We start from the raw sequence: 9,847 nt of genomic DNA, 5'->3' as shown, positions 1-9,847 counted from the left end.
AATAGCTCCGGCCACAGACATGGTAGCGATTAGTGGTGCATGGAAGAAATCTAGCCACAAGTGCCATCTACCCATGGCCAGAAGAAAGTGTGGCCATATCTTGGATACCGGCGGAGCTATGGGGCAAATATGGGCCAAAAATGGTGCAAGTTGGACCAAAAATCCGAAAAAGTACCTAGGTAAATGCGATGGTTGTTCGTCGAATAGCTCCGGCCACAGACATGGTAGCGATTAGTGGTGCATGGAAGAAATCTAGCCACAAGTGCCATCTACCCATGGCCAGAAGAAAGTGTGGCCATATCTTGGATACCGGCGGAGCTATGGGGCAAATATGGGCCAAAAATGGTGCAAGTTGGACCAAAAATCCGACCAAGTGCGCGAGGCGCTTTCGTGAATAGCTCCGGCCACAGACATGGTAGCGATTAGTGGTGCATGGAAGAAATCTAGCCACAAGTGCCATCTACCCATGGCCAGAAGAAAGTGTGGCCATATCTTGGATACCGGCGGAGCTATGGGGCAAATATGGGCCAAAAATGGTGCAAGTTGGACCAAAAATCCGAAAAAGTACCTAGGTAAATGTGATGGTTGTTCGTCGAATAGCTCCGGCCACAGACATGGTAGCGATTAGTGGTGCATGGAAGAAATCTAGCCACAAGTGCCATCTAGCCATGGCCAGAAGAAAGTGTGGCCATATCTTGGATACCGGCGGAGCTATGGTGCAAATATGGGCCAAAAATGGTGAAGTTGGACCAAAAATCCGACCAAGTGCGCGAGGCGCTTTCGTGAATAGCTCCGGCCACAGACATGGTAGCGATTAGTGGTGCATGAAAGAAATCTAGCCACAAGTGCCATCTAGCCATGGCCAGAAGAAAGTGTGGCGATATCTTGGATACCGGCGGAGCTATGGGGCAAATACGGGCCAAAAATGGGTAAACTTGTACGGTCCAAAGCCAAGGGTAAATTTTTTTATTCCTCTAATAACTTCTAGCACAGACATTGAATCGGTTGGTGATGTATGGATGAAATGCAGCAAACAGTTGGAACTACCCATAAAATCTTAAAGATTGACGATCCAATGTATAGAACCGGAGTAATGTGCGATACTTGGTGTAAAATCGAGTGAAAAATTAACTATAAACTGTTTTTGGCCCATAACTCGAATACTAGACATCGGAAGGGGGGGTCGTAGAACGATTTTTTGTTGCCCTATCGATTCCCTATCGAACGAGCAAAAGTTGTTTTTTTGACCAAAAAGGACCCCTACTCTAGTAAAATTGGCCTGATTTTACTAGTCCTCGGTACCCGTACAGGCAAAATGAGCAAAATGCTCAAGTATGAATGGTTTTTGGCCCATAACTCGAATACTAGACGTCGCAGGGGGGTGTCTTAGAACAATTTTTGGTAGCCCTTGAAATTATCTATCGATTGACATATACTTGATTTTTTGGCCAAAAAGTTCCCTAGACTAGTAAAAATCGCATCATTTTACTAGAGTCGGGTACCCTGGACGAAAAACCGCTCAAGTTGCGGTTTTTGGCTAATAACTCGAATACTAGACGTCGCAGGGGGGTGTCGTGGAACAATTTTTGGTAGCCCTTGAAATTATCTATCGAATGACATATACTTGATTTTTGGCCAAAAAGTTCCCTAGACTAGTAAAAATCGCATCATTTTACTAGAGTCGGGTACCCTGGACGAAAAACCGCTATAGTTGCGGTTTTTGGCTAATAACTCTAATACTAGACGTCGGAGGGGGGTGTCGTGGAACAATTTTTGGTAGCCCTTGAAATTATCTATCGAATGACATATACTTGATTTTTGGCCAAAAAGTTCCCTAGACTAGTAAAAATCGCATCATTTTACTAGAGTCGGGTACCCTGGACGAAAAACCGCTTAAGTTGCGGTTTTTGGCTAATAACTCGAATACTAGACGTCGCAGGGGGGTGTCGTGGAACAATTTTTGGTAGCCCTTGAAATTATCTATCGAATGACATATACTTGATTTTTTGACCAAAAAGTTCCTAGACTAGTAAAAATCGCATCATTTTACTAGAGTCGGGTACCCTGTACGAAAAACCGCTATAGTTGCGGTTTTTGGCCAATAACTCGAATACTAGACGTCGGAGGGGGGTGCCGTAGAACAATTTTTTGTAGCCCTTGAAATTACCTTTCGAATGATATATAGTGGTTTTTTGGTCAAACAGTGACCCCGAGACTAGTAACCCTCCATACACAAAACCGCCTAAAAAGTTTTGGTTTTGCAAAATTTTGAAAAGTGCGTCAAAAAAATTTTTTCAAAAAGTACCAAATCGTGATCAGAACTCACTATAGACCATAAAAAGTGAAATCCGATGGTCATTTGCAACACTTGGTCAATCGAGAAAAATTTCACTTTTTTACTAGAGTCGGGTACCCTGAACGAAAAATCGCTCAAGTGATGGTTTTTGGCCAATAACTCGAATACTAGACGTCGGAGGGGGGTGCCGTAGAACAATTTTTTGTAGCCCTTGAAATTACCTTTCGAATGATATATAGTGGTTTTTTGGTCAAACAGTGACCCCGAGACTAGTAACCCTCCATACACAAAACCGCCTACAAAAACTTTGTTTTGAAAAATTTTGAAAAGTTCAAAAAAATTTTTTTTTCAAAAACTACTAAAACGTGATAAGAACTTACTATAGACCATGAAAAGTGATATCCGATGATAATTTGCAAAAGTTGGTAACTAGTAAAAAATTTCACTTTTTTACTAGAGTCGGTGCAACGAGAAAAAAAAAGTCCGTGATGGAGAAAAATGGCACGTTTTCCACGCCTGTACGCTTTCGTTTTCTATATAGGGGGTAGGTGAGCCAGAAGCATGAATTTGACTGAGTACGTATCTTTATGAATTGGGCCCTTCTAAATCGATTGAGACTACCCCCAGGACGATCGGACGACTGCTTCTGGCTCAAAATGTGGTTTTTAGATTTTGATCGTCAATTATGAGAGAAAAAATCGATTAGAAGTAAAGATACGAAATGCTTGGTCTAAGTTGGGAAACGACTTCGGATATTTGTTGGACGTTGTCGTAGAAGGTCCGAGGACCAAGGAAAAGTGATTTCCAAGTGGATTTATGCACTATTAGTCGATGGTAAGATGTGAAATTAGTAGAACTTACCATACAGTTTGCGAAGTTGAAGCAATCGGTTGGTGAATATGGTACTGTCTGTCCAATTTGGTGGTTCGGAATGAGTGAAACGATGTTGATGATGGATAGACGTTCCGATTGCCCCCGATCGGGGAACATATAGTGGTCTTTAAGGTCCAAGTACCTATGTTTTGGTAAGCAGAACTGAGAGTTAAAGGATGAAAGTCGGCCATTCCTAATATCATCCTATCGGTGGTTCGCGAGTTGTTTGAGGACCGGAGCAGCTCGCGATGAAACGGTCCTAGGGTATTGGTTATCCATCCAAGGAAGAGTAAATGCGATCCTAGATGTGTGTCGTTGGCCGTTCTACCGGTATCGCCTATCGATGAGATATCGACGGGCATGCCTTACTCGAAAGTTGAATTCTAGGATCGATGGTCAAACAGACCTATGAGCGATAAACCAAACTGAACACGTATTGATGTCGGCTTTTCCTATCATTTGATGCCGCAGGTTGTTTAGGGACCGGAGCAACTTGCGGCCGAGACGGTCCCCGGGGGTTTCTTTCTCCAAGGAGTGGAAACTATTAAGCAAGAGTTGTAGCAAGATACGATCCTCTGATGTGTCGTTGGCCGTTCATGCGGTATCGCCTGTCGATGAGATATCGATGGGCATGCCTTACTCTACCGACCTTCTAATTGAGAGTATTAATCAGGGATCGATGGTCAAACAAGACCAATGAGCGATAAACCAAACTGAACACGTATTGATGTCGGCTTTTCCTATCATTTGATGCCGCAGGTTGTTTAGGGACCGGAGCAGCTTGCGGCCGAGACGGTCCCCGGGGGTTTCTTTCTCCAAGGAGAAGAAACGATTAAGCAAAAGTTGTAGCAAGATACGATCCTCTGATGTGTCGTTGGCCGTTCAAGCGGTATCGCCTGTCGATGAGATATCGATGGGCATGCCTTACTCTCCCGACTGGATTACTGAGAGTTTAATCAGGGATCGATGGTCAAACAGACCAATGAGCGATAAACCAAACTGAACACGTATTGATGTCGGCATTTCCTATCATTTGTCGCAGGTTGTTTAGGGACCGGAGCAGCTTGCGACCGAGACGGTCCCCGGGGGTTTCTTTCTCTAAGGAGTGGAAACGATTAAGCAAAAGTCGTAGCAATAATCGATCACCTGATGTGTCGTTGGCCGTTCTTGCGGTATCGCCTGTCGATGAGATATCGATGGGCATGCCTTACTCTCCTGACTGTTTAATTGAGAGTTATAATCAGGGATCGATGGTCAAAAAGACCTATGAGCGATAAACCAAACTGAACACGTGTTGATGTCGGCATTTCCTATCATTTGTCGCAGGTTGTTTAGGGACCGGAGCAGCTTGCGACCGAGACGGTCCCTTCCCGAAAGATGGTGAACCGAGTCGTCTGGCGTAAAAACCGGACGACTCGAAAGGGCTTGACCCTTTCAAGTGAGCGATAATCACATTCTACGCTCAGTTCGACAGCTACAAGGCAATCACTCGCTATGTTCAGAGCTAATACATGCAACATGCCGGCATTGTTTCCACCGACGCATGGATTCAAGACTGGTGCTCTTATTAGTTAAACCGTTCGCCTCCGGGTGTTTCGAGTTCAAGTCTGGATGAGGATTGATCTTGCTGGTAATAGCTTGAGCCCCTGAATAAGGGGTCGAAGCGTACATCTTGAGACCATGTACAACATATTACCAAATCGGCACCATGGGTTCGGGTGCAAGTGATGTAACCGTGAAAGATGTTGAGCAGCCCAACATCGGTTTACACACGCATAATAGGAAGGCAGCGCTGTCGACTGGTCAGTCGTGTAAGAAGTGTGCATTATCGATCACAAATATATTGGTGATCTGTAGGTTGCGCATACACCATGCCCGGTGTAAAGTGCCGTGGTCCCCCCCGGGGGGCTGCATCAAACCGTTCGCCACGCGAACTACCCAATGGAACGAACTCTATGCATTTAATAAGAAGAAGAGATGATAATGAAACACGGTCGATTTAAGAGTTGAAAACGTTGAAATACCTATAAGCAAGTCTTAAGTTGGTGGTGACCGTTACGCCCCAACAAATTGGTGCCTTACCCTACACCAAAGAGCCATTCAACATGGTTCAAGTGAGCGATAATCACGCTCTACGCTCAGTATGACAGCTGCAAGGCAATCACTCGCTAAGTTCAGAGCTAATACATGCAACACGCCGGCATTGTTTCCACCGACGCATGGATTCAAGACTGGTGCACTTATTAGTTAAACCGTTCGCCTGCGGGTGTTTCGAGTTCAAGTCTGGATGAGGATTGTTCTTGCTGGTAATAGCTTGAGCCCCTGAATAAGGGGCCGAAGCGTACATCTTGAGAGTAAATGTACAACATATTACCAAATCGGCACCGTGGGTTCTGGTGCAAGTGATGTAACCATGAAAGATGTTGAGCAGCCCAACATCGGTTTACACACGCATAAGGGGTTTATTGTTATCTGTAGGTTGCGCATACACCATACCCGGTGTAAAGTGCCGTGGTCCCCCAGGGGGCTGCATCAAAACGTTCGCCATGCGAACTACCCAATGGAACGAACTCGATGTATTGAAAGAGATGAACAATTAATAGCGAGAATAGGGGCCCGGAAGCAATTCCGCGGCCCTACGGTCGATTCAAGAGTTGAAACGTTGTACAATCGTGGATAGCACCTAGTGCTAATATGGTGAGAGATAATGTGTGAGGAAATTTAGTTTCCTAAAGTTTAGTTAGTGGTTTCCGTTGTGCCCTAACAAACTTAAAGTTGGTGGTGACCGTTACACCCCAACAAATTGGTGCCTTACCCAACACCAAAGAGCCATTCCATATGGTTCTAGAGAGAGAGAGTTGTGTGGAAATTTATTTCCCACTAAGCGAGTGTGTGTCTGTAGTGGAACGAATTCTGGTTGATCCTACCAGTAATATACGCTTGTCTCAAAGGTTAAGCCATGCATGTCTAAGTACAAACATAAATGAATGTGAAACCGCATAAGGCTCAGTATAACAGCTATAATTCACAAGATCATCCTACCACTAGTTACTTGGATAACTGTGGAAAATCCAGAGCTAATACATGCAACATGCCGGGACTGTTGCCCTCGCGGGTAGCTGAACTGGTGCACTTATTAGTTAAACCAATCGCCTCCGGGCGGCTTGAGTTGAAGTCTGGATAAGGACGCAGATCGTATGGTCGCTTGTCGACTGACGACAGATCTTTCAAATGTCTGCCCTATCAACTATTGATGGTAGTGTAGAGGACTACCATGGTTGCGACGGGTAACGGGGAATCAGGGTTCGATTCCGGAGAGGGAGCCTGAGAAATGGCTACCACATCCAAGGAAGGCAGCAGGCGCGTAAATTACCCAATCCCAGTACGGGGAGGTAGTGACGAGAAATAACAATATGGACCTCTCTAACGATGGTCCATAATTGGAATGAGTTGAGTATAAATCCTTCAACAAGGATCAAGTGGAGGGCAAGTCTGGTGCCAGCAGCCGCGGTAATTCCAGCTCCACTAGCGTATATTAAAGTTGTTGCGGTTAAAACGTTCGAAGTTGATTGCCCGTCCAGACACGTGACCGCCACGGGCGCCCGGTTACACGCCGGGGCCGTTCGTGCGCGCGCTCACGGCTGCGACTCACAATGGTGTACTTGGGCGTTACTCTGTGAACGAGTACCGTGCTACCGGTTAACTCCGGCACGGGCTCCTCATGGTGCTCAAGATACTCACATTTACCTTGAACAAATTAGAGTGCTCAAAGCAGGCTAAGACAAAGCGTCCGGCCCCCCCGTGGGGTTGGCGTTGGCCGAGAATAATCTTGCATGGAATAATGGAATATGACCTCGGTTTATACGATTTCGTTGGTTTGTCAGAAACCTAGAGGTAATGATTAACAGAAGTAGTTGGGGGCATTGGTATTACGGCGCGAGAGGTGAAATTCGTAGACCGTCGTAGGACCAACTGAAGCGAAAGCGTTTGCCATGGATGCTTTCTTTAATCAAGAACGAAAGTTAGAGGATCGAAGGCGATTAGATACCGCCCTAGTTCTAACCGTAAACGATGCCAATTAGCAATTGGGAGACGCTACCCCTATTCGGTGCTCTCAGTCGCTTCCGGGAAACCAAAATCGGGTTCCGGGGGAAGTATGGTTGCAAAGTTGAAACTTAAAGGAATTGACGGAAGGGCACCACAAGAAGTGGAGCTTGCGGCTTAATTTGACTCAACACGGGAAAATTTACCAGGTCCAAACTTATCGAGGTAAGACAGATTGATAGCTCTTTCTCAAATTTAAGGGTAGTGGTGCATGGCCGTTCTTAGTTCGTGGAATGATTTGTCTGGTTAATTCCGATAACGAACGTGACTCAAACATGCTAACTAGAACGCTGTCAGCAGTGCGCCTCCGGGCGCACCTGACGTTACAGCCGGGCGGCGCCTTCACGGGCGGTCGTCGGCTACGTTTGCCCTGCTTAGCGGGACAACTTGTGTTTAGCAAGCTGAGAATGAGCGATAACAGGTCCGTGATGCCCTTAGATGTTCTGGGCTGCACGCGTGCTACAATGTGGGTCGCAGCGTGTTCTCGCCAATAGGCGCCCCCATTCCGAGAGGAACGGGAAATCACTAAAATGCCCATCTAGTCGGGATTGGGGACTGCAACGGTCCCCATGAACCTGGAATTTCTAGTAAGCACTAGTCATTAGCTAGTGCTGATTACGTCCCTGCCCTTTGTACACACCGCCCGTCGCTACTACCGATGGATTATTTAGTGAGGTTTCTGGAGGCTTACCTTCCGCGGTTCCTTCGTGAGCTGCAGCTGGCATGGCTGAAGTTGACCGAACTTGATGATTTAGAGGAAGTAAAAGTCGTAACAAGGTTTCCGTAGGTGAACCTGCGGAAGGATCATTACTGATGATCGTCCGCGAGTGACCAACCATGGGCTGCCTTCGGTGTAGCTCGGTCGCTCGCTTGCTATGTGTCAGAATTTGTTGAAAGCCAACTCGTTCGTTGTACACTTTGATGGGTGACCATCACTGTGTCTCCGTGCCGAGCTAGATCTCCCCTAGCCGTAAGGCACTTGAACGCCCCTTCGACGACGAGTTGCATGTGTGTGGTATGTGTCAGAATCTGGTGAAGCTTTCTGCATGTGATGTGCCTTGTGTGGATCCGTGGCCATTGCATTGTGTCTGGTGCTTAGATACCCAGACACTTAGAACGCTTGCGCGGAAAGCAAACTCGATCGTTGTACACTTTGATGGGTGACCATCACTGTGTCTCCGTGCCGTGCTAGATCCCCCCTAGCCGTAAGGCACTTTGAACGCCCCTTCGACGACGAGTTACAAGAGTGTGGTATGTGTCAGAATCTGGTGAAGCTTTCTGCATGTGATGTGCCTTGTGTGGATCCGTGGCCATTGCATTGTGTCTGGTGTGTAGGTACCCAGACACTTAGAACGCTTGCGCGGACAGCAAACTCGATCGTTGTACACTTTGATGGGCAACCATCACTGTGTCTCCGTGCCGTGCTAGATCTCCCCTAGCCGTAAGGCACTTTGAACGCCCCTTCGACGACGAGTTACAAGAGTGTGGTATGTGTCATAATCTGGTGAAGCTTTCTGCATGTGATGTGCCTTGTGTGGATCCGTGGCCATTGCATTGTGTCTGGTGTGTAGGTACCCAGACACTTAAGCAAACTCGATCGTTGTACACTGTGATGGGCGAGCATCACTGTGTCTCCGTGCCGTGTAAGAGCTCCCCTGGCCATCAGGCACTTGAAAGGTCCTTCGACGACGAGTTACAATAGTGGTGTGTTAGATACGTCAGGTGATGGTATCTACTGTTGTGCAATACGTATCCGGCCACGGCACGGAACGAACGGGAACTGTGGTGCAGACATACAAAGAGTTAAGCCTATTAGTCATTAACTCTAAGGACGGGGCCATGGGGCGGTACGCAAAGGATACGGATGAGCGAGTATGCAGGCCCAATACTCAATAGCTCGATCCGATCCAAGCACATGAGTTGACTGCGGCGCCAGGTTAACCAATGTGCTAGATTCTATTTGGCCAGTAGAATCTTGTGTCTTATGCGATTTGATACCAAGACACCAGAACGAAAGTTAGTTGAAGAGTTATTAAACTCTTATGAAGTATGGTTGTGCAATCACAACTTATGACTTTAACCTATAAAGTGGATATGGACTTGCAATTATAACATGGAATCTCTACACACCCCATGAGCTCGATCCAATCCACGCACACGAGTTGCCTGAGTAGCGACAGGTATACCGATGTGCAATACGTATCCGGCCACGGCACGGAACGAACGGGAACTGTGGTGCAGACATACAAAGAGTTAAGCCTACTAGTCATTAACTCTAAGGACGGGGCCATGGGGCGGTACGCAAAGGATACGGATGAGCGAGTATGCAGGCCCAATACTCAATAGCTCGATCCGATCCAAGCACATGAGTTGACTGCGGCGCCAGGTTAACCAATGTGCTAGATTCTATTTGGCCAGTAGAATCTTGTGTCTTACGCGATTTGATACCAAGACACCAGAACGAAAGTTAGTTGAAGAGTGATTAAACTCTTATGAAGAATGGTTGTGCAATCACAACTTATGACTTTAACCTATAAAGTGGATATGGACTATCAATTATAACATGGGGCACAC

The sequence above is a fragment of the Anopheles funestus genome (assembly GCF_943734845.2).
Source record: "Anopheles funestus chromosome X unlocalized genomic scaffold, idAnoFuneDA-416_04 X_unloc_79, whole genome shotgun sequence".
Taxonomy (NCBI): domain Eukaryota; kingdom Metazoa; phylum Arthropoda; class Insecta; order Diptera; family Culicidae; genus Anopheles; species Anopheles funestus.
This window is presented reverse-complemented; position numbering follows the sequence as displayed.